Raw genomic sequence first — 24,732 nt, forward strand, 5'->3', positions numbered from 1 at the left:
ATCACTGCGTGCTGTAATCCTGGGGCCGGATTGACAGCCTCCTTTCAGGACTATATCACCTACACACACTGGCATGCTCCTGTGTGTTAGGGGTAGGCTGGCAGACGGGATAATTGCAGGAGAGAATACATCCCAGGAAGAGAAAACTACAGAGGGAATGAAACATTTTACAGCATCAAAACAACAACTTGGCATTTTTCCTTTCATATTTTTTGGAAGATGACAAATGCCTTGTTTAAAGTCCGTAATGGCTGCGTACCTGTTAGAGGTGTACTTTCTTATGCATCACTGTTTTTGTAGATAGATTTTCTAGTAGACATAAGAAGAATAAGAAGAAAGAAATAATGAAGTGAAATCTAGCCATTAGAAATGCTACAAAATCTGATTACTGTATTCTAATGACTGATATTCAGCAATCCACACATATAAAACAATCAAACAAAACCCTCAGATGCTTGGAGGATGGGAAAACATGTTTAACAAACAGTTGTGCCATTTTTATTCTAGAATCAATGGCTCAATTATAGGATTGGACACTTCACTGTGTCTTTGCTGGAATTACTAAGAAGCAGTTCCTATGAAAACTGTTGGCAGTGTAATATGTTAATAATTGATTCGAATGTAATCCAAGACCAAGCTAGTGTTTTTCATGTTTTCACCCTATAAATTATATTTTATATCCCTGCTTGTTGAACCTGTTTGACCTGTTACCAAGGTAACAACTGTACCATATGAGTTATGATGGTTGGCTGCTGACAATATTGCTTTGACGACCTTAGGTATGTTTTGATAGAACCAAAATTAGAAGGCATACATTAAGCACATATGGACATTGTCATCATGTAATTTCTGTCTCCATGAATGCAGATATGTTGAAAGGAAAATAATGGCACCTGTGAATCCTCCTTGTAATTTTCAGTGTTATTCTTATGCTTTACCTTTGCTAAATACCAAATCCTCTTGTTCTGTAAGTCTGTACAACTGAAGAGGCGGCCTGCTGGTATTATCCTCTTCAGCCTGTACTTAAGTCACATTTTTTTTCATTGGTGAATAGTTCACAGTGGGTGTCAAGGGGGTGTGGCTGCTGGAACAATGCTGCTGGGCAGAAAATAGAAGGTAGAGATAGCTGCTTTTTAAAGGTGGACATCCTGAGGTGTTCAGGCAGGGGGCCAGCAGTCCCACCTCCCACCTGTGTGGAAGCGCTTGGAGGCCTGTCTAATCAGCCACGGTCACAGCGCTGAGTGAGCGATGAGAATGTTTACTTCTCATTCCACATACCCACCGTGAGCTCTTATGGGCCTGCCCTGCTATTTTTGCATGCCCTCGCCCTATTGGACAGCTGTGAAGGATTGCATCGGCTGCTTGCGGCACATGGCATTCTCTTCCATCTGTCGCCGGCATGCTGAGCCAGTTGCAAACCAGGTCGACTCCAACAACCCCACCCCTTCACAGCCATGGCTTGTTAATGACTCCACTACCTTAAAGACATCCAGATCATTTCCAAGTCACTCCCACAGCCCTGGCACACCCATCCCCAGCTGTCCGTCAAAACAACAACAACATACCAAAATGTTGTAGACATTCTTAGAGGCCTCAGATTTTTGAACAACATATAGCCTGGGCTCCATTTTTTCAAAGACGGCCACGCTCACACTTCCCCCCTACTAAAAAAGAGAACATGGCCTGCTGCCCTCAAAATTGCCCCCTAAGCAGCCACAATTACAACCTTTAAGGGATGGCTGAGCGTGCCAGCGTGAGGGAGGAGGGGAGAGCTCTCAGAAAGGGGTCAGATGAAATGTGGGTAAGTCAAGGATTTGACTGCTGTTGTGAGGGGCTTTCATCTTAAGTTTAAAGAACGTGTCATTATACATGCAGGACCAGAAAATGGTAACTATATATATCCAACAAACAGCTGTGAAAAAAATTAATGTTATTTACAGTCCAGGGTTTGTCATGATTCTTAATTTGACATGTCTTGCGATTACCAAAGTAGTAGCTAACATGGCTCGAACGCTCACAGATGGTGCAAGAGCACTGTAAACAATAGTAAAGTACATTCTGCTCAGTACTTTTATCACACGTGCTTTAAGAGTTATTCATTTTACTATGGTTATAATCCTGTGATTCCTGTGATGTGCTAATACCAGTACACTACAGTGTATCAGCACTTCTGACTGTGAGATGTCACCAGCTTGTCCTCTCCGGGTGTTTTCAGCGTGGCTCACAGAAAGCTGTTTACGCCTCAGATAAGTAAAATTGAGCTATGTCCCTTTCTTCTGAATGGATTACAGCTAAGCTGAAGTCTTTGTGTCTGGTGTGTTTTAAATAATTCCAGTCAGTCTCAACCCTAATCCTCCTGCTGCTTGTCATCATAATGATTAATAGTGTTAAAACTTCCTTTACTTCACTGTAGAGCCTGACCTTAGTGCAGTTCACAGAGAGCCCTGTTGTCCAATGTGCTCCCACAGGACAAAGACAGTCTCCAATAGCTAATCTCCTTTCAACACTATAACATGGACTATAAAACATGCCTGCAAATTCACCTTTTCACCTTTTGATATGTTAAACAGAAAAGACTGCTCTTATCAACTTATAGCTAATAATTGTGAATATTTTGTGGGCTTTCCCAACATGTACCGGACAGTGATGTGTTAATCTAAAAGAAAAACACAAAAGAGATTCTGTAGGTGTAAGATTTTTCATTTACAAATATATATACATCTATACAACCTGGCATGTGTAATTGTAGGTTTTCAGTGGATTGAAAATAAAATATAAAGATGTATTTACATTTCAAGGTGAAGTTACTGGTTGTATTCTCAGCTTGTGGCTGAAATTTGTTGTGTCTAAGGACAATATTTTTCAGCAGGGAAACCTCCTCTCTCGAGCTTGTATTATGAAAATTACCATAATGCTGTTAAGCCTCCACTTTTCTTCAACCCAATTTAATGAAATCAGCACATTTCAGATGCAAATGTGAGGTAATGCAGAAGGTTTTCTTTATGAATGAGCTCCTAAAATTAGGATTTCCAGAGAGGTACAGTTATGACTGCATAGTAGCCCCACAGCCCCCAGATATGTTGACTCAAGAATGGACTGACCAGAGCAGAGAGTATGGCTGTCAAGATGTGTTGAGGCAGCTCAGGCCACATCACGCCAGTTTCCTCTAAGCGTGGGTGTAGACTTTAATTGCATGGAGGCTAATATCAGGCTAATGGAAAACAGCTGCCAGGGGGCCTGACAGACAGAAAGCTAGTAAACGATGGCTGCTCAGTCAGAGATGCCCCAAACATTAATGTGAGAAGCCGCTGAAGAGCCCATTGGGACCTTGTTGGCTCTTTCTTCAAGTACGTGACTTGAAACGCTGAGTGCCGCCCGAAAAATTACAGGTAGTGGCAGAGGGAAGTCTGTGACCACCAGCTATTTTTTTTTTTTTTTTTTTTTCTTACATTTAGACCATTATCTCCCTTTATCTTTATCCAGAGAAGTGTCTTTCTGCCAAAGATACTTAGCAGCAGTAAATTCAGGGCTTATGGAATTTACAAGCAAACAAGTACCTTTCTCCCCTAACCAACATAGGACAGAAAACTCTTTTTTTTTTTCTTTTTTTTTTATTGATACGTACAGTATACACTAATGAGAAAACATGTCTCAGTACGTTCTTTGGCAACCACTAGCCTTCAGAAAAGCTTCAGTGCTCCTTGGCCAAGATTCTTCAAGTGTCTACAACTATATTAGCACTATATTAGCACATTTGTTAGCTGTTTTTGTGCCGTTCTTACACAATCCAGGGTAATTATATTTCTCTCATATCCTTGTTTATTACTAGAAAGAACTCTGTGTTTTTGTTTTTTTTTTCCTAACTGAAAACTACCCAACAGCAGCTCTTTGCTTTGCAGTTACCACATTTCTACCTTCTGATTTGCAGTTTTTCAGAAAACAGAAACAGTGGAAACCTCCAGCTGACTACCTTTATCGTAGTAAACAAAATGAACCAATCAGCTTGGTCTGTTTACTCATGAGTATGCGCCGTGAGAGCAGGAGCCGCGCTGATAGCCTGCGCCATATGGTGCAACCAGGCAAACGGTTGGAAATCGATGTATTCGGGAAGCTGCTCAACTGCCATCTTGTGCCTGCGCCACGGAGAGTGATGGGGCGGGGGAGGCAGCGGGTGGGGGCTGAGCTAGAAAGTTGGAGCACCCAGTCCCACCCACATTGATCATAGGGAGACCAGTGTCTGCATATAATCAGATCTCTGCTGAGAGCCCCACCAAAACTTGATTAAAGGCTGGACTCTTGGCGTTTTTACTGGCCTTCTCTGCCACTTAACCAGCCTTTCACCACCTGCTCCTGTAAAAGTATCCGCTGCTATAATGCTTATTTATGTGTTTATTGGCTTTGAGCCATTAAGGAAGCTGTATGTCTCCTTCTCTCTCGCTCAACCTCTGCACTACCCGACAATTTCTATCCCATGAATGGGCATGATCTGTAGCTGAAGAGAGGGCTTGTCAGAGGTTGTTGGATAGCTGAGGGTAAAAACTGGGGCTGAACTGCTTCTCATTTCCTTTATCTGCAGGTACTTATATTTACAGACAGGCTGAGAATCTTCTGTTTTTCTCTCTTGAGCTTTTCTTTGCTCTCCAGCTCCAAGCTACATATGTACACTACATGTTTTGAACTGTAAATGTTTTTAATGTAACTCCACAGAACTATGCCGAGGATCTTATCGATAAAGTAACTAAAAGAATCATACCTGTCATTGCAGTCTGCCACACCTACACTATCAATCAAAAGTTAATGAAATTAATTGCAGGTTGCTTTCCTTTCACCTTCTATCCAGCTCATCCCAAACCAGCTCCATGGGGTTTTAGCCTGGGTACTGTGCTGCTCTTCCATCACTTGAATCCACCGTCTGGTTCTGTTCTTCTAATGTTTTAGGCCATTATCTTGCTGTAGGACAAACCCCTGACTAACCAGTCTGTCTTTCTTTGCTACCTTCTTTTATATCACCATTTTGAAGCAGTATACAGTATACCATAATATACAGTACAGTAATACAGTAAAAGTACACAGTTCTAACACCGTCTTTGTACAAACAGTTTGTAAGCAATCAACAAAAGATGGGCACCTGTAGGAACTGTTTGCTGTATTTTCTTCCACTGCTGCAGGAGAGCTATAAGTGTCATCATATAACCGCTTTGTGTGAAATTTACGTGATTGTAGACCTTTGTACCATTTAGTTTTACTCACTGGTCTTGAACTGCTTTAATTTCACCAAAAACTAGAAAGATTTGGGGTGTCCTCAAACTTTTGACCAATAGTCTACTTGACTCCATCAGGACTACTTGCTATGAATTTTCAAAAATCTGTCTGCAAGTATTCTTTGAAACTTTGTGAACATAGCCTCAGGTATTTTAAATAATTGAAGGGAGTCAGCTTTATTTTCACATTGATAAATTGTGTCCTGTTCTGCAGCTGATTGCCAGCTGGCTTTGAGCATCAGTACTGAACAGACTGGAGAGCACATGGATTTCTGCATGAGTTGAATTTCATGGGAATATATGTAGGCCTATTAATTAACTGTCAATAGACGGCCAGTGGCAAGACATTTTAGCTTATTACAGATAATGCCATGGATTCAATTAAAGATAATTATGATGATAATGTTAAGTCCAAGTTGGTGCTGCCATAAGAGCAGATGACAGGTAATCAGCGCCTCATACAGTGTAGTCAAATAGAGCAAGGAAAAAAGCCAGATGCCCTCTTGCTGAAATTTAATTTGTCTGCCACTGTATCTGTAATGGCTGGAAGTATCTCAGAAGAGCAGAAATTGATGGGCTCTCTTCAAAATGGGTTTTAAGACTGGCTGTCTTCCTGCTGTCAGGAAAAGTATTTCTGTGCACAGGAAATTGTCTCCTGGGTGTCCTGATGTATGCTCTGTTAAATATTTGAATTTCCAGATTGAGGTGACAACAAACCATCTACTTCTGTTTGCTCCATTGGCCCTCGTCTCGGTGCTGCACTGGCTGCTGCTTCTTCAATATCTGTGGCAGTGGTGTTGTGACTTACTGACTCAATTCACAGAAGGCTGCGGTTTGCACAAGGAAATTTGAGAGTAAGACGGCCTTGAAATGGAGTCATTCTGGTCTAGGTTATGGAGGGAAAGATGACCATATTCATTCCTTTTAAGTTCTGATTCACAGAGCAGCTGAAAGCTTCCTTATCCATGTTTTGAGAGATTTTATGAACTCTAAATTTACTGAGAGAAGTAATTTCCTATTCTGATCTGTACCACACGAGTATGTGGTGCAAAATCAAAACGTAAGGAAAATGACTTGCATGTGACGTGTATTGGGAAAGTTAATCACAATTTTCCTTATTTGGCGTTTTGATGATGATGGAGAGCACTTTCTAAGAAGCTGCTCCAAAATCTCTCATAGGAGTTAAATTGAGTTGAAAGTTTAATACTTAACCATTCATGCACTGCACTGAGGCAGCCTGTTTCTTCCTGTACCAAACTGTGCATCTTAAAAGAAACCTCAAGAATCTCAAAATCTGTATATGGACCCCCCCCCCAAAAAAAAAAAAAAAAAGCAGTGAAAAAAGTTATAAAAACTGTGTTGCTGCACATACAAACAAGCCAAAGGACTCCACTGATGTCTCAGGTCCTTACTTTCAAGAATCTTTACAATTATTGATCTTGACAGTTGAGAAAAAATGCTGGATTCCAGTAGTGACAGCAGATCCCCAGGGCCGCTCATGTCAGGCATTGACTGCACCTGAACTCCTGAGGAGGTGTTTGTGTAAGAAGGTGAAAAAGATATTTCAAGTTAGAAAAGTGCTTTAAGATACAAAACCTGTCCCAGACTATAAATCACACTGGAAAAATAACTTTACTTTGTTAGATGGATCATTTTGACCATCTAAGATGAACAGAAATCTTTTTCAGGACAGTGAAGGCTATGTAAAGTCATCCTTAGGACATGGTGGCTGTAATGATAATGACCAATTTGCAAAATTTCAGAGATCAGTCACTACCTGATCAACCACATAGATAGTTGTATTTAAACCCTTATGAAAAGATTGTGATTTTGGTTAGAATAAGTACTTCCTCAATGGCGATCTTTCTTGTCATGGTTATAATAATAATGTGGGTATCTTTGTCAAATGGTCATGAATATAAGAAACATGAAAAGCTACTTTTACGAGGGAATCTAACACCGCTGTCCTAAATGATATTCCTGTGTTTTGTTGACCCATCCATCCACCCCAGCACCCTCCTGATGCGGACTTTGTCACTACGTCACTGCAGTTTTCCCTTTGCTCCTGTCATAAATACTACAGCTGCTGGATATCGTCTAACAACAAAATCTAACTATGGATTGTAATAACCTGCTGCACAGATGGCCTGTGGGCTTGTTTTCTTTTATAGGGCAGTATCATGCATTGTTACTCCAAAAATGTTACATGCGGCATCTGAGCATGATGAAAAATACTAGAAAGAACTTCGAGTGCACAAACCTCCACCAAGGCTGCACAGTCCTCTAACTGTGGGGCTGTTTAAGAAGATGACGTAGCAGTAGGCTCTTCAAGGAACTAGGAATAATACAGAATTTAGTTGGTCAGTGAATACTTAAATCTTGGATGATTATGCAAATTTTGAAGTTATAGCCATTTAAATTCATTATGTTGCCGTATAGAAAGCGAGCAGCATCATTATCTCTTAAGGTTGATAGATCTCAGTGGTGAACTGATATTTTGCAGATAAAGTCCTGTTAAACTGTAATGAGGTTCGTAATTTCAGTCGCCGGTACTTTTGTCTTCACACATACCACAGCTGGTCTTTTCACCAGCACGTGAAGCCATAACACCGCTGTGAAGCCCGACTTTGTTGCTTTTCTAATTCAAAGGTAATTTCAGCAACATAACAAATAATCTTTCCAATGTTTTTGTTGCCCCCAGATTAGTTTCCTCACAACAGTAGTTGTTGTGAGACTGCTAGCTGAGGGAGTGTTCGTGTTTGTTTGTCTGTGGCCCGGTGTGGAGCTGTGGGGATTAGAAGGTAGTTAAAGATTTCCACCCGTCGTACGCAGTTAAGCTGAAGAATTGTAAACACTAATCCAAGTGCTTGCTCACTGACCATTGAATGTGTTCTCCTTAATGTGAATCACTAACGGTGGAGAGCCACACTCTTGTAGATCTACTTACAAAGGGAGAAAACCCATTGTATAAAGAAATTCGCTGAACTACTGATTGGCGAAATATCACCATGAGCTGATTTTTATGCACAATGTACCAAACAGTTTTTTAACAGAGTCTTGGGAGCTTAGGTGGAAGGCAAAAAGGCTGATAGCTTTTTTTAGTGCTGGCTGGTTAAAGTGAAGGATTTTAGAAAAGTAATCTCCGAGACCATGGTGTAAAGAATTGTTTCATAAATCAACAGGCTGGGCTTGCAGCCTTGCCAACAATAATATCATCTATCCATCACTACTGAATATTAAAAATGACCCTTGCTTATACAAACTGCAATAATTTAACTGGCAATCCCCTACTGTCAGTCATCTGTCTGCACCAAAGAACTGCTGGATTATTTGATTCCGCTTTGTTCTAAAAACACTCTACACACACACTCAACAAAGGGTCTTATTTGAAATTCCTGCGGTTTCTTTTCAGTGGTCATCTCAAGTACATGTCAGTGAGATCGCACTAATGCTATCACACTTGAAAAGGGAATAAGATCTGTCTCTTCCACACTAACAAAGACAAGCAGATGATTCGAGTCTTTCCTTTCCGCCACTTGGCTCCAAGAACAAAGCGAAGGAACCTTAGCTGGCTCCTTGTGTGCAGTTTCCCAGTGGCTGGGGGCTGATAAGGCTCATGATAAACACTGAAAATGACTCCAGAGCCCAGAGGACAGCTAAAACAAAATGAGCTGACAATACTCATTTTCATGGGCCCAAATTTAGATTGTTATGATTTCAGTAATGATTTTCTCTCAGCTGTGGGAAAGTAAGTAATTAAACCTAATGAGAGAAATGGTAAGAACTCAAAATAGGCCTGCTCCTGGGCTATTATTTTAATACTTTGTTTTAGATACAGGTGAATGTTTTGTTATCTATTTCGGTGCTAATGGGATAAATTAGCTGGATGCATTATCCACTTTAGTCTGTCGACTGCCTAAGCTGCCTGGTTTAACTCCTTTATGTACATGCAGCTATTGACTTAATGTGAAATCAAATACTTTTTTATATCTACTGCAGCCACTGGTCCTGCATACAGTCTTTACTGTTGTTTCCATTTTCCTTTGCCTTGTGAGGAACAAAATGAAAGGCATTTAGAGTCCATAACTAACGAGATCAAAATGGTGGTGCAGACTGCATGTGGATAAGAGCCTGGGATAATTGAGTTTGAGTACTAAATCAGAATGTACTCAGACTTGCAACTGAGGTTTGAAAGTCAGTAATCTCACTATCTCCTGATCACTAACCCTGACCGCACAGTATAGAAAGCTCATTAGAAATCCAAACTATAACCTTTTAAATATGTACTACAGGCCTCCACTGAAGAAATTTCACTTTTGGACTCAGATCTGCAAAAAAAGATCTGCACCTTTGTTCCAGTCTCATTTTTTTTTTTTTTTTGTCAACAGAGAGCATACTGTTCTATAGTTCCAGCTCACTGACAGGGGGTTATTGTTTTTGGGTTACATACTTAGTAGCTGGTCCACTGTTTTGCTATTCTCTTTCATGTGCAGTGTTATTGTTCACACAGGCTAGCTGCACTCCTCCATCCCCATCCAACCCTTCAGCCCCCCTGTACAGAAGGAAGCCTAGAAACATGTGTTGCGGCGTAAGGTTACAGTTTTAGCCCTCACGCCTCCACACAAGTCCGCAGAACTCTTTTCACTGCTTATTGAACTTTACTTCAGGATGGCATGTCCAGTTTAACTTCATTGACTTCATTGGCTTTTTCCCTCCAAGTCTTGCCTGCTTTTGTCTAGACAGCTGTGCACTGCTGGCGTCTTTGTGCTCTCATCCCATACAAGTGGAGAAGGGGAGAGACCCCATATGCTACCAGCTGCTAGACACATTTGCTCGTACTGCTAGTAACTGAACCCACCGAGCAAGAGGGAAAACCTATCTTGGCTGCTGCCATAACTGAATTAAAGGCCCATCTGGGCAATTGCCTTGTTGGTTATATAATGTTCTAAAATGCTTCCTGCCATTTAGAGGTATATACAACATATATAACAGTAGCATTGGATGGATGAAATTGTCAGAATCACTATAAATTTGTTTAACATCGATTCATCTGCTGTCTTGCAACCTGCTCTCACTCCTCACCATCAGAGAAATTTAGCCTTGAGGCTTAGTTAAATTCAGTACATTGTTTGCCTGGGGAACCGGGCTCCATATATGGATCCATTTGCCTGTTTGTAACAAAGAGGGCCAGCTGCATCAACCACACTCCCTTTTAAGAGGCTCCTTTATGGTAGAAGACATCGCTCTAATTTATGTCCCCACGTGGGCCCCTTAAGAAGCATATGAACCAGAGACACATGGTGGGGATAGGGTATTCAATACCCTCAATGGATTTAAGACCCTCCTTACTCAGGGCTGCAGGGAAGAACACATTAGTCCAGCTCAGGTCAAGAGCAGGCCTAAAACTGGTCAAATCAAATCAGGCTGAAGAACAGGGAAAATCATATGTGCATTTAAATATGTCTCCATCCAAATCTAAGAATAGTGCTGAAGGAGTTTCTTACAGATCAACACGCTGTTCTCTTGGCAGCAGCTCTGTACTTTAGCTTTCAATCTAATTATCTAATTACGTGGAAATACAAATTATCACAACTTGTTTCTGTTTCCAGCAAGTTCTTCAAACTTAATGATGTAATACATGATTTGTCATTGTCTTTGAAAAATACAATTTCATGAACTGATGCCTCTGTAGGTGCAAGCAAACCTCTCACACCTTGACAAATCATGGTTGCAAAAACATTCATAGATTTATGTAATTGTTTTCTGACCGGGTTGGGTTTAGACACAAAAAGCACTTGGTTGGGGCACCTCGGTGGCTCACCTGGTAGAGCGTGAACCATTAAGGCTTAGTCCTAACCGCAGTGGCCCAGGGTTTGAATCTGAAACAAATCCTTTGTTGCAAAAAAAACTTGGTTAAGGTAAAGAAAAAACAATGGTTTGGATTAACAGTAGCATGTTAAAGGGTTAGAGAAACATTGTGTTCATGGTTAAGAGAAACCAGTGTTGACTGTTGGTATGAAACAGGAGACATACTTACTGTCTGTCTGTCGGTCAAAATGATACGCTTGGTTACCCATCCATTCACCCCGACCCCCTCCCTACAAATATCAGTCTATATCAATGACACAGTACTTTTCTGACATGCAGGCACTCACTCTGAGTTTCACCGCCAAGTAAAATGGTTGCTTGTTTACAGCCTGTCTGATGGTCTGACTGCTCCTTTGACTCTTTTCAGATCTTTCTTCCCATTTTCAAATCTCAGCAACTACTTTGTTTGGTCCTATGTTATCATTGCCAGAATTTAACTTCAGTGCACAGGATCAGAGGTTAAAATCCTAGAACTGTTTGGTTTCATACCATATTTATTTATTTATTAGCTTTAATAACTCTTTCAGCTGGATCAGTTGATCCCAGAATAAAGATAAAGGAATGCACAATGGATAAAGACCAGGTATTCTGATCAAACTCTGCACATGGGGCATTTCCTCTGCTGCCTCATGCATTTTTTTAATGATTAAACTAAAAGAGTGTTTTACAGTGATAAACATCGTGACCCCAACTGAGAGAAGCTTTTAGCAATAACCCAGCCATGACGTGCTTATTTCTGCCAGGAGCGAGAAAATTAAAATTAAAACTTCACTCCATTTGTTTTTAATATCACAGGCCATGGGCTAACGCTAACAGCAGAGTTATTGCCAGCCAGCTGTACAGATTTGTTCTTTGTGCTTATCACATGGTGCTGGCACATACAGTAGGCAGAGATAAAGTTGCTTCTGAAATACCAAACAGCAGACCAGCATCTGTTAAGCATTGAGCTATTTTTGGAGAGGTTTTCCCTCCTCTTTACCAGAGGGGCTTTACAGTAGATCCGTTTGATTCCAAGCACTCAACTATTTGCATCCCACGTCTCACTGAACGAGTGGACAATAACACTCAGGGTTGTTTTGCCACTGTCAAATTTGGCATCACTCACAAGAGATGTAGTACTACCTAATGTTCTTAGGCCACATGACTAATCATGGGTGGTGTGTTGTAACACTTTCATCGAAGTGGCTTCCCAGCCGGTTTAACTGGCCTATCTGAACAAATGAACAGGTATCTCTTTACATTTCAGTTGCTGTTGTGAGGAGCACGATTATGCATGTTGCAATGATTTACACATATATTGAAAAAGCAGCATCGACTGCAATTCAAAATCCAACCAGGAGCACACGGCCGTTGAATAAAAATGCCTTTGCCCTGCTTCTGTATTATGGCCTCAACAGCTCTCTCATATAGAAGCCAGCTGTGACGACCCCCAGTACCAGCTCGCCTTGATGAAAACATTATGGACCCTTGGCTTTGATGTACACACTTCAATACCGAAGTCACCGTCTGCTCATGCTGAGCCCAATGGTCTCTGGTCAGCACAAAATACAGAGACTTCCATTTGAATTATAATTATAGGGTATTGTTTGCTAATATATTTTACACTTTCCTCACCCTCCTCCAAATCTTTGCAGCTGTGTACATTTAAGAGGATCTTGAAAGATGCCATTTGTTCACTAGACCCAAACAGACGTGGTTTTTATATCGTGCATGGCAGACTCCTCGGGGAAGAAATGCCTCAGAGAATTCATAGTGTGAAGAGTTTAACAGATGACACAATAGAAATGAAATATATGTCTGCTCCACTGGACTTGTAGACTCAGTTGGGAGTTGGGGGGTTGGGGTGAGTGTGGGGGAAGGGGTTGACTTCATATGGCAAAGCTTGCTACCAATTTCCATGTGCTTTACAGCACTGTAGTTGACTGTCATTTGGTCAGCCGTGCACAGACAGCATTCATCCCTATCATTTAGACAGGCAGCCTCTTCCCAATTAATTCAAATACACATTTTCTCTTTGTAGTGATTGTAGAAATCCAGAGATAAAGATGATTGCTTTATTACAGCATGGGTCTTATTTTTGTATTTTTTTGCCTTTCTCTCTGTCGCTTACAATGTACTCACCAAAGTAAATGATCTGGGAGCACAGCGTTATCGCTACAAAGAAGTCCAACAGGGCCAAAACACAGCCAGGCGATTAGACATGTTGTAAACAACCTAACAGATTCTCCTCACTACTTTTCCTCAAAAGGAAAAAACGGGCACACCCACAACACTGGTAATTTCTCATCGCAGAGGAAAAGTCTGTGCATTGACAACTAGGCCAAAGTTGAACAAGGAGGAAGGAAACTAAGTGTTTACAGCAGAAAATTTGGAGAGCAATTTTACAATTTCAATTTCCATTTTTCCTCCGAGTTAGTTTTGCTAACCAGAGGGTTGCCTCACCGCTGACATGGTCAACTAGGAGTGGAAACCTTACTTTTCACTTAAAATCCAAAAAAACTCTGCAATCTAGCATCCTTTCCTATGCAGCCTTGACCTTATGACCTCTCCTGATTTATTTGGAGCTACATACTTTGACAGATAAACTATTCATGGGGCATTGAATTTCTGAAGCCTTCCATTTGCCCACATGCAGGCCAAACAGATAACTCGTGGGTAGTGTAAACCTTGTGGATTTTATCAAGGCAAAGAAAAGGGAAGGGATCTCAAAAATAATGGATGGAAAAAGACACAGGGAGGGGGGTTGGTTCTCTTGCCTTGGGAAACACTTGGAAAGTTATTGGTTACTTCCTAACCTCTGTCTAGACGGAGTTAACAGTCCTGGAGTGTCATCTGGAATATATGTGCTTGCCACACATGATCTAATTGGGATTTTAATATACTGCAGCAGATTTGCTCACTTGATTGAAAAAAAAAATGCATTTACAGTGGCTCATTCCTGATGAACTGGAACACTGGTTTCCATCTGGAAATCTTTTAGGAAAACTGAAATATTTTTAGCCTTCTTACACAGGGGAGTCTGCCTCTTGAATTATTCATGTTGAAAATGGGTGCCTTATGCTGTGTGTTATCTTAAACTGTTTAGTTAAGAAATAGATTTTAAGACCAAGTCGCAGCAATGTAACCATAATCTCCATGTCGACTTCTGAGGAGAGAGTATTCTGTTAGAGAGGACTCCCTGAGGCATGCTTTCAAAGTCTTCCCTCTCTTGAAGGCATTATGAAACAATAACAATTCAAGACACCAGAGAAGCGAACAAAGTTCCCATGGCTGATAGCACTTGTCACACTTAACCTCGTTGTCCTGACAAATTTTCCTGACAGTGTGTTGTCAACCAGCCTGTGAGAGCTTCCCATGCTCTGGAACTCCTCTCATTCACTTTTGTCTTGTTGGCATAAAATTAAGAGGCAGCCATGTAAAAGCTCCCTATGAGCTGAGAGGATGAGAGGTTGTTTGGAGGTCATTGTGGAAACCTGCAGAGCTGAAAGGCGCCAACAATCTCTGGGAAAGTGGTACAATAGAAGCTTGGTCGTTTCAGAGGCAACACAATGGACCCAATTGTCATCTCACCTTTGGCCTATGGTACATTTAGTACCAACCATTAAGACCCATAAATTAATCATCTTGATAATATCTCCTTTCATCCAGTGGCCCTAGAGTCAAATTCATGGGCTTGTTTAAGTTGGTGTACAATTCTGTCTGTGTTTTACAACCATAAACCCTGACATCTTTTTCAGGTGTATTTCCCAAGATTCCAAAAGTTTTCATGGTCTCAAAGTCTTTGCGGACACCTGTTGGAAATGATAATGTCAGAATAGAAACACACAACAAAAGCAACTCTGCAGAGAGGCTGCACCTCACACCTTTGTGAATGATTGATCAAAACCAGTATAGATCAGGGTCTCTCAACTGGACAGCTTCAGTGTGCCCTGTGATGAAATATGTAGTCCAACAGCTGATGTTAAACATGAACATACTGTTTTTTTTTTGTAGATTTAAGAGAATAGATGCTGATCTTTTTGGATTTAAGCTACTATTTTTGAATTCTCATTCTCTCTTCATGCAAATATTACACAGATTTTGTATTTAACGGGCCTTTATATCAGTTGCCTCCAACATGTAAGCCTCCTTAAGGTGTCAAAAGATAAATCTGAAGAATCATGAGATGATAATATGACAATATAGGGATGATACAAAATACACAAGTATTTTTCCAGTCAATCAGTCTTTTCCTGTATAAACTATTCAGTTGAAAGAATATGAGAAATGATAATTGCACTCCAGTCTTTGGCAAACTGTTGAGTGCAATGTGCTACCTACCAGTGCAATCCAAACCAAACTGCCTCATTTATTGTTTGCAGAACTCAGCTACTGTAAGTGGCATTGAATCACATCACTGAGCCTGTATAGCCTACACAGAATGGTTGACCAGCATCTTCCACACCAATCTGTGTCTGTCACAAAGGGAGGGCAGCAGTAGCCCTTGGTATTGGTTGTGTGACTGTGTGAACATGTGGGAATCTATCATTCTCCTTAAAGTTTCAGTCACTGAGTGGTGACTTTTGGGGCACTGCGATGTGTAACTTAGAGCTTGTAACTAAAGCCACTTGGGCAGCACAGTAGCCCATGGGCAGTTGGGTTGTTGGAACAGGACACAGGGAGACATAGGAAGAAATTCTTACATTCCTGCAGTGCTCAGTTATGGTGAGCTTAGTAGAAAGCTCCAAATGCTCATTTTTTCTGACAGTTTAAGCTGGAGTGGATTCATTTGTGTTGGTCAGTATGTCCCTCCGTGAGGGCTTGTCCGCCTGAACGGCTGTGCAGGGTGAATGAAGAGGTAAAACACAGCCGAGACATGAGATTTCTTATGTGATTTCTTATGCCTCACAGTGTGAAGTAAAGAGCACAGCCAGGATGTGAACACGCTTCAATTCAGAGATGTTTAAGCAAGGATGAACTCAAGGCTTTTGGGCACTGGTCCCAAAGCAACAGGGCATGTTGAAAATACATAACAACACCCAACACTGAATATCCAGAACATCCAGCTGCTACACTAGAGCGCAGTGGTGCCAGTGCTGAGACAACTCCAAGAAAATAATTTTCCTGCAAAGAAAATCTCTGGGTTTTTTTGTGGTTTTTTTTTTTTTTTTAACAGTGATCCTCAAATTCATCTCTTCTGGGGAGAACTGTGCTTGCCAGTGCTGAGAGTTTCATTCTCTGCTTCTTAGTACAAATACATCATTGCTTTCATCCTTTATAGCACTGTGAAGCTAAGTGGCTGTTCATTGGTTGTGAAATTTATCTTGCTTTAGCAGGTGGTGAAGGGAATCCACACAAGGATGGCAAAGCCTATACCAAATTTTTCACAGCAACGTTTAAAATGGCAATCACATCTTGTTGTTTTTGTTCCTCCTTTTGTGCTATACTCGAGAGGTAAATAAACCTTTATGGTGGATTACTGCCTGGTTCTGCTGCTTCTCCTCATAGTCTATTGGGTGTCTGTTGTACATTTGACAAACATGATTAAGAGCCTAACTGTTCTACCCCCCTTCTACTGGATAAGTTTATTCTCCTGATGGGTGACCTATTCTTCAATACCCTTGCCAGACCCTGGATTAAGTGATCCCTTGTCCCAGTGGAACTCTTGTTACCTGTCATCAACAATCATAATTGTAAATGTCACAGCTAATTGGCCGTACAGTGACCTTTCCACCAAGAATGTGTGTTGAAGGAAAAGTACACTACCACATACACAAATGGAGTAACCGATTACCTAGAGTAAAGTATGTGTTTTTCCTTTCACCTCCCTTAAACAACATGGGACAACACATAGAGATACAGCCCCAAAACATGCATAAGCAGTGATATTTCAGGCAAGGAATAAATGTATTGGTTGCTAAGCTGTGTTGATATCCTGCCACACACATGCCATGCTCTCTGAAGTTTGATTATTGGTACCAAAAGAATTATATTGTCAGAAAGCTTAACTAAGACACAGCATAGTGACATTTATTCACTCATGTTAAAAAACATATGTGTTGCAAGAATCTTGGTAACATAGACAATTTGCTTGGCTAAGGTTAGCTGTGTCCAGCTTTGTTCATGGTGAAATGGAATCAAAGAAGCAAGCTCTACTAGCATTGCTTCTCACTAGGCAGCACAAGAAGAATAAAATATATATGAAACTGAGCTACTGTGGCAGTTTCCTCCACTTTTGACTTGCACAATTGGTAAACAGTGAAAATGTGCATATCTCTTTTTTCTGTCTTACCTAGAAACAGGAGCGAGAATCAATGAGGACAGAGAGAGAGATTTGGGAAGTGTGAAGCCCAGCTTAACAGAAATATTGAAAGCAGAGCGCTTCCTTATTCCAACACATTACACACAGACAGTTTGTTTACCAACCTGTACATTTTCATTTGACACTTTTTGTGAGTAGAGAGCAATTGTACGGTATGTACAGTATACAAGTACAATACCAGTAATTTGTGCAAATAGCATCTATGTCATTTCACAGATTAGTTTTGCTGCAGCTTTCTGTGATGTTTCCTAAGTATAGACTGACAAAACACCTGCACTTGTACTTTCAGGAGAGGCTGTGTTATCCACCGACCACGAGACTCTTATTAACGTGTTTGACCAGCATCTGCCTGAGGATTAGCTTCCCTCCCACTAGGATTTAGCAATGTGCACTGGAATGGGCACAAGGCGAATAAAAAAAAAATAAAAAAAATCCACATTTCATGTCAGTTGCAATATTTCAACATGCTGAGCAATGCTCAAGTCTATCACTAGTCATTCATATGTTGACTTGTCTCTGAGATAGTGTTGATCCATCTCCTCTGACATGGCGGTTCCAGATGGGTAGGTCATGATGCTGGGATTCATTCAGGCCACTCTGTGGAATTGATGCTGTTTGTCCACAGTTCACTTCTCCCTGGTTAATGGGTGATGAAGTTGGCGCAGGAGACCGTATGACTGATGAGGCTGCATGACTGAATTGCCAACTACAGTGGGAGAGGGCAGTTTTTATTTTGCAGAGCTGTTCCTGCTGAGGTACCTGGCATCAGCAAATTAGTTTGTTAAAGAAATCACTTAATATATTGCTTACAATTATGCAACAAAACCATTTTGGGACATAGTTCAAATGTTTAGAGACTTACTTTAAAAAAAAAAAAAAAAAAAAAAAAAAAAAAGCCCCACCTTGCATCCATTTCAGATTAATTTGGCCCCTCCGCACATAATTGTACAAATGCATAGGCATGAAGCCACATATCAATGTGGCAGAATAATGCAATACATTGTGATGATGTCATCGATCCACTGCTACCACGTATTGATTGAAATATTCATTTGTGCAGGTGAATGGGTTTCCATGCATTAAATCTGTCTCCATTTTTGCTCACAGTCTTCCCTTATGGTTCATTGTAGTTGAGCTTATGGTAATAAACTCTGGAAAAAAAGTTACTTTATATCAGCTGCAGACCAAGTATGAGGCACTGTCACCTTGTAAGTCAAAAGTCTTAGCCCCTGTTTGGATTTAACAGTGCTGATGGGATCAATTTGATAAAGATTATGTAATCTGTGAAAACTGTCTCATACAAGTACATGGGCAACCCAGCAGATATGCACAACTCCCTCGCTCATAATCCTCCTGATCATGTGGGTGATTTTGCAGTTCTGCACAGATAAAGACATTTGATGAAGAGGTGTCTCCATTTCTCATGCAGACATTTTAAGCCTAAACTTTAAAAAAAATCCCACAACAAATTACTATGAATCCATTTAAATTGCTGATATAGTTTATGACTGAATTTTTACAGGACAACACAGGGAAAACAAATCACCAAGTAGAGGACAGGAGGTGTTTGCGTGTGTGTGTGTCTGGAGTGGATTCATGCTCACGCCTGCCTCTGTCCCACATTACAAGGTGGATGGGACAGAGAGAGAGAGATGGAGAAAAGGTGTTTGCAAGCTAAGTGGGAGCATAAGCTTGATTGTATTTTATTATGAAAAGAGAGAAGGTAGTCCTACCTTTAAACCTAATGCAATTCTGGGCCTACTCCAGCACTTGTTTTCATACACTGTACATCCAGATGGCCCTCAAATCTGTTCCATACTCGGCTAGTATGTGCAGGTTTATATCTTGAGTATTTAAATCTGAACACCAGGGAGAGCTTTGATGATAAAAGGCAGCAATTGAACCCTTGAACCCTGCTACCTTGCACCACATTCCTAATCTAATTCCAAAAATCCACAGGCGAGTCTCCCCGCCCCCCCGGAGCCAACCACACGGAGCAGAGCCAGCAAGCAAGACTTCTAAACAATATGTGTCTAGCAATGAACACTTCTTACACACCACAATCCCCATAACCCCGCTGACATCCACTGGAGATATTAGGCAAAATCAATATCTCACTTCAAAGTAACCATCATTTGCCATAATATTTTCAACACACAGGACATTCAGAGGATATTAAATGGTCTCAGTGCGTGCATTCCTCAGGGCAAAAACAGCAGATGAAGCAGATAACCTCAGATCCAACCTGAATAAAGACAACTTTGCTTTGCATGGGAGCTTCGTGCAAAACCAGCACCAACTCTTTCTTTGCTGAGATTCAATCTGATATGGATGTTCATTGTCCACAGAGGTTGAATCCTGTTGATTTTTAACAACCCTTGATGTTTCATCTGGTTCCACTTTTTGGTCAAAATGCTCTTTTTCCAACATTTTGGTTGTAACTGAAAAGCTGTTAACCATGCACATTTATGCTCATCAGAGGAAGATGAGAACCTTTTTCCTCCAGCACAACTCTGAGTACAACATGGACTTGGCACACGTTATATATGATGCTCTAATTTACTGAACACCTCCATGGTCTTGGGGGGATGAACCCCTTTGATTTTAATGATGTCTGTGCTTTAACTGCAGCCTGAGGACAGTACGTTCATTAGTATGTCATGTGCCATCAAGCATCTCTATATTGTTATGAACGTGCATGAGCTGCCAGCTGGCTTCTATACTTTTACTTTAAACACACATGTATTGTAGATGCGTCCTATGGGACAAGTTTTTTGTCCCATTGGTGGTTTCTACTTCAAAACCTGCATTGACTCCATTGTAGTGACTGGTTTGTTTTAAATCCAGTTTCTGAATTTTGCTGATGTGGTGTGAATGAGAATCACATTAGTTTTTCTTTTGTCAGGTTGATTTTATACTTAATAACACTTATGGTCACTGAACTGTTGAAAAGACTATAAAGCTTATTAAATCATTATTTTTATGTATATTTTCACTGTTATGATGATCATCGCAGCAAATAATGTTAATTCCCTTTTGCTGAGCAGCCTTGGCACAGCCAGCACAGCAAGTCCTCTCTTTATTATAGATGGTTGTTATTGTGCTGGATTTGTTCTCTTCTTTTTGTTGCACTTTGTAACCTTGCTTGGGAAAGCACTGTACATCTTCAGCTGTAATCCCCACTGCATCTGACACTGCCTTACAGACTGTCATATTGTTGTATACAATAAGGCGCCTCTGACTCGTCTGTTATGATCAACACAGTGTTATGATTGCCTGGTTATGTAACATAAGTCAATACAGCATCTATAAAAGTTTTTTTTTTCTTGATGTGATTCATATTTAGAATTTCATCCTCTCAATTTTGCAAACCAGGCTTATTTGTGAAGCGTCCTATTTATCTTAAGCATACAATAACAATCATTAAGTGATATTCCACTTAATTAGGTGTAGATATTAGATAGACGGTAGATATTGGCTTGTAAACTGTAGAGCTCTATATCTGTGCATACACAAAAGTACAGCCTTTTTCATTACACCTGGAAAGATCACAAGTTCAAGGAAGCAAACACATTAGTAAATTGCCTCATGGTAAGTCTGACCGGTGGGATGATTATACTCAAGTAATTGTTGCACCCTTTCCACCCACTGATCCACCCATTTAACCTCTTTCTACTTGCCTGTGTATGCATGGACACACACACAACCCCAAACCCCCACAAAAAGCCTTTTTTGAACGCCTTCTTTTTTTCTACCATTGTGCATAAGTCTAAAGAACTCATTTGCATATTATGCCCCTCCTTTTCAGTAACCAGTCCTCTCTGATTTATGATGAGCCTATAAAAAGTACAACTGTCAGGATAGAAGCGGGGCTGACAGATGCAAATTACTTTGAAGATTTATTGATGAACCACTACTTTACAATCTTTTGTAGTGTAGCTGTTTGAATGCAGTATAAGGCATCCACCAGTTTAGTAAAAGGGAATCTTTTTGAATTTATAAAGCTGAACCAAGCAAATTTTGGGAACTTTAATATTTAATCATTTATATTCTTGTTGTTTTCCAAATTTTACCATTGTTTTAGTCTTGAAACCATTGGTTTAATGGTTTCAAGACTGTCCTTTAAAAAAACAAAACAAAACAAACAAAAAAAAAACTCAGCAGCTTATTACAGGCCATAGTTATGTTAAATTGTTAGAGGACCTCTAGCAGCCCTAGTAATTATGGCAGCGGCTCAGGGTGAATTGAGGTGACATAGTATGAAAAGCAACAAAGTCTGTTCAGGACGAGGGATGGGCTGACAAAAACACAGGACTTTCACACAAGAGACTGCTGTTTGTTTCCTGTTTCAAACCAAGAGTCAACATATTTTCCTCTTTAAAGGTGTAATGTGCAAGATCATGCTACTTGCTCCACAAACATAGGTGGCAGCATTTCAACTCTTCGCCCCCCCTCCTCCCCTGCTCGTAATAGTAATGTAAAGTGGTTTCAATATGATGAACCAATTTACATGTATTCACCTGGTCTACTGGAACCACACAATCTCAATGTACTGTGATCAGTTATAAAATTAGTTACAGACGTCACTAGCTGGGCAGCAGCTGGGCAGGAATAGGCAAAATTCAGGAGACACTCTCATGGGTTGTATCAGAAGAGAGGGACAATCTGGTTGTTCAGATTGGAGGACTTTTTGGTTTCCATTAATTTCACAATGAGATAATTAATCTGTCAATATGTTATTTACATTTTGGTTAAATGGATAATGAAAGTGGCAATCACAAGCAAGAACTGTTTTGTTTCAAAAACTAACTGTGGTACATTTCAAGGACAACTACTAGAAAGTCTTGCATTCATGAACTCTGATGTTTTTAAAATCAAAGCCAGAGAACAGAGTAAGCAAATCAAAACATTGTGAAAAGAATAATGTGAACAAGACCATTTCTTTCACTAAAACGACTGGATTAGTGTTCAACAGTGAACTCAAATACTTTGGTGTCCTCAAGTGCAGGGACAGAGGAAGTATTTTCAAAACAGTTCATGCTGACAGCAGCTTGGTGAATGGAGAACATTATAACAAGAAGTACAATAAGTTTCAAGTATCAGCACATTGACTTTCATAGCTGAAATGAACGAAATGCTGGAAAGCTGCCTGAAAGCTATAAAATCAATCTAAAAAAACCCTTGGTGTGAGCTCTGGAAAATGCTCAGCAGGAATGTAAAGTATATGTGATTTGCAGTTAATGGGCTAAACCATGGAAAATCACCAGTATGATCTTTTCCATTTGTTTATACAATACACCTCAAGTGTTTAAATCTTTACAGTGGATCTACATTGTGAAGGAAGGCTAATTGTGTCCCTCGCCATGAGTGTGTGGTGTTGTGTTGTATGAGCTACAGTCTTATACCTTTCCTAATAGTGATGAATGATCCAGGCCTCCATGGCACCCAAAGGCTAAAGGAAATCATTAACCAGTAAACACAACAGAGCTGCACTGTAGTTCATGAAACCGAAAGTTCTCCATCTGTGTTCTGTTGTGGTCTCAAATCTTATTTGCATTGGTTCTGCCTTTATTTTTGCCATATTTTTAGAGGGGCGTATGGTAATGTTTTGCTCTATTAATTTCTTATGTAACAGACTAGACAACAGGTATGCTTTCCATGTGGTTGCTATGTGAAATTCTTTTCTGTGACAGGACTTCCAGACAGCTTGTGGTCTTTCACGACCTACGCTACATGAAATAAAATGGCAAATTATTGTGCCTAGCTGTCACCTTTGTTCCTAACAGCCCACATTGGATCAGGCCATTACTAGGCTAATGTTGCATTCTTTGTTCCTGGTACACACTTGTTATACATGTAAGTATTTTTACTAGATTATGTCATGCTTCAAATTTAAAAAGCACAATCAACAGATGGCTCTTTGACACTTCTTTATAAACATACTACTCTTACATTTGGCTCAGAACCTTTTCAGGGCTTCTGCTATAAAAGCATTCAGTATCCATCATAAAACACAAAAGTAAAGTCTTGGTCCTTGGCTGAGGGGAGGTTATGGCCTGAATCGCTCCATTTACCAGTCTGTCGGTGAAGGTCCACATGTGCAGACACAACATTGCTGACTGATTAGATTAGTCACTCTGATTGAAATCCTCTGTGACTGTCTAAGCTATGGGTATATAAGCATTGCAATTTCATTAATATACTTTTTTTTCTTCTCTCCCTGATCCATGCGGTGACCTGAAATGTTCCGTCTCATCTGCAATATCATTATTATAAGGTAAGAGAACTTTATCATTATGCCTGTAAGACTTCATCAGTGACTTCCTGGAGCTTTTCTGAGAGCATGACCGGGGAAATATGAGAAAAAAAAGCCAGAATACTACATAAAGTGTTCACTGCTCCAAGCCGTCATTGTAACCACACCAAAATCTGTTGTACCGTGCTGGTAATGGCTAGTTAAGTCAATACTGGGTTGTTGACTTAGAAGAATGTTATTGTCTCTGTTCCCAAATCTGCCTCTAAACCTCTTCACACAAGTTCAGAGAAGAGAATTTCACTCTGGGCTCAGTTCTTGGCTCAGCCTTACAAGAACAATGTACCTTGAGCATCTTCATCCTGCGAGCTCAGTGGGAATTTATAATGTTCAAAGGAGTCCTACTTTAGCTCCTCCTGCATCATTTCAGCAGAAAGGAGAGATCTATCCTCCACCTCTACTTGTTTCATCCTTAGTAAAATCCTACTATTTGACTGTGAAAAGTGGATAACAGCTGTTTAAATATAAATCATTTATTTCTGATTAGCGGTGTCTGGATGGTACTTTAAGCGAATAGTGGAAAGCTTTAGTTGCTGCACAACAAACCTGTTTACACTGGTGGCTGAAATGTCTGTTTACCCTGTGAACATCTGTCATTAGGTTGAGGCAGTTTCTGTTTTTATTGGGTCATTGGAGATGTCATTGACTGTTTTTTGGTGTATTTCCAGTGCAAAGTAAGCTAAACTGGTTTTAAAACGCACAATTGTTTCTATAATGTTCGGTGTTCATTTTGCCATTTAGACAGGAAAAAACGCAGTCTCCTCTTTTGGAATCAGCGTGACTTACTCTTCCCATTAAACTTCAAGTTTCTGCACAGAAATCAAATAAAAGCAACTAACATAATTTTTTTTTTTTTTTTTTTTAAGTAATTTTTTTTTAGTGCCTTTATTGGATAGGTCAGTGAGAGAGTGACAGGAAAGTCAGGGAGAGAGAGGGGATGACATGCAGCAAAGGGCCGCGGGTCAGATTCGAACCCAGGGCCGCTGCCT

At 40.4% G+C, this 24,732-nt stretch overlaps 1 protein-coding gene across 15 annotated transcripts in view; it reads left to right on the forward strand.

Moving 5' to 3' along the window:
* Window positions 1-24,732, forward strand: part of ncam1a (neural cell adhesion molecule 1a) — a 249,001-nt gene that overhangs the window by 53,086 nt on the left and 171,183 nt on the right. The gene's annotated exons all lie outside the window — the stretch shown is intronic.

This window comes from Trachinotus anak, unplaced genomic scaffold (assembly GCF_046630095.1).
Source record: "Trachinotus anak isolate AG129_WGS33_773 ecotype Australia unplaced genomic scaffold, CSIRO_AGI_Tana_v1 ptg000020l, whole genome shotgun sequence".
NCBI classification, from domain to species: Eukaryota; Metazoa; Chordata; class Actinopteri; order Carangiformes; family Carangidae; genus Trachinotus; species Trachinotus anak.